Raw genomic sequence first — 1,194 nt, 5'->3', positions numbered from 1 at the left:
TGTGGTCTTATTGTTGGACACACACACCTTCTTTCAATATTTACTCAACAGTTTCTAGTGACGCTCTGTAACATGCTCCATCTGCTGATGGTGACTCATTGTCTACAAGTGGACCAACACACTAAACTACTCCATCATAAAGTTGACTACGTGAATGAAACAACTAGAGTGTGATAGTGTTGAAAGCAAATATGAACTATTACAGAAACATCTGCAGGTATAAAAACACAGTATAATGTGCAGTATCAAACTTCTGTGATCATCCTACACACCTGTCAACAGTACCTGTTTCACCTGAGCAACACTGTCAGTCACACGGTGCTATTAGCATCATGGATGTGCCTTTACGTCGATGTATTTTCATGTCATGTTTATCGTAGGCTGAAGAATCCAGCGCTGAGTGCTACATCTGATTACCTGTTAGTACATTTGTTGTAGAGAAATGACAGAAGTGCTGCACTTTGATTTATTCAGGTTGTGTTAGATAGAACTAGGAGACGTCTTGATGCTCAATCATCCAGGTAAAGAAATCCAAAGGTTGATTCTGTTTATGTGGACGTTTCAATGGGAGAAATGTTTCATCATCATCAGGTGACTTCTTCAGTGTCAGCTGATTGTTTCCAACCTTAGAAACAAGACATGTGCATAATGACTGAAACTAGCACCACTGAATGAACAATGGGCTGGGAGGTCAGTTCCTCAGTGATCACAGAACCGCACAGTGATACTTCCCCACACTGAGGGCCCAATGGATCGGGCCATGGAAAGTCTTGGAAAAAGGTTTATGAAAACATGGATGACCTAACAGGGTCCAAAAGTGCAACATGGCAGCTGCCACACACCGGAAACTTTGGCTTTGTTTTTATATGATGAGAGGAAGTGGAGCCAGGTCGTCATTGGAGTTTACTGGCTGATTCATCAGAAAAAACGTCAGTTGCAACCACAGACTTTAATATTTGTGAAAAAGTGTTTTGTTTTAAATAAAACTTTTTTTCTGTATCTTTTTTACAAATAATGGTGGTTGTTCATTAAACTTCATTTGCAAATGTGACCTGTTCAGATCTAATGATGATTGTTGGTAAGTTCAGCACAAGGAGCTGGGTCAGGTCACCTACCAATGTGAAGGCCGGTGGTTTGATCCTCGGCTACTCCAGTCTCCAAGATACTAACCCCAAATTGCTCTCTGGTGCATTA

This window comes from Oreochromis niloticus, linkage group LG12 (assembly GCF_001858045.2).
Source record: "Oreochromis niloticus isolate F11D_XX linkage group LG12, O_niloticus_UMD_NMBU, whole genome shotgun sequence".
In the NCBI taxonomy this organism is placed as follows: Eukaryota; Metazoa; Chordata; class Actinopteri; order Cichliformes; family Cichlidae; genus Oreochromis; species Oreochromis niloticus.
The sequence above is the reverse complement of the archived record's forward strand: the minus strand, read 5'-3'. Positions refer to the sequence as shown.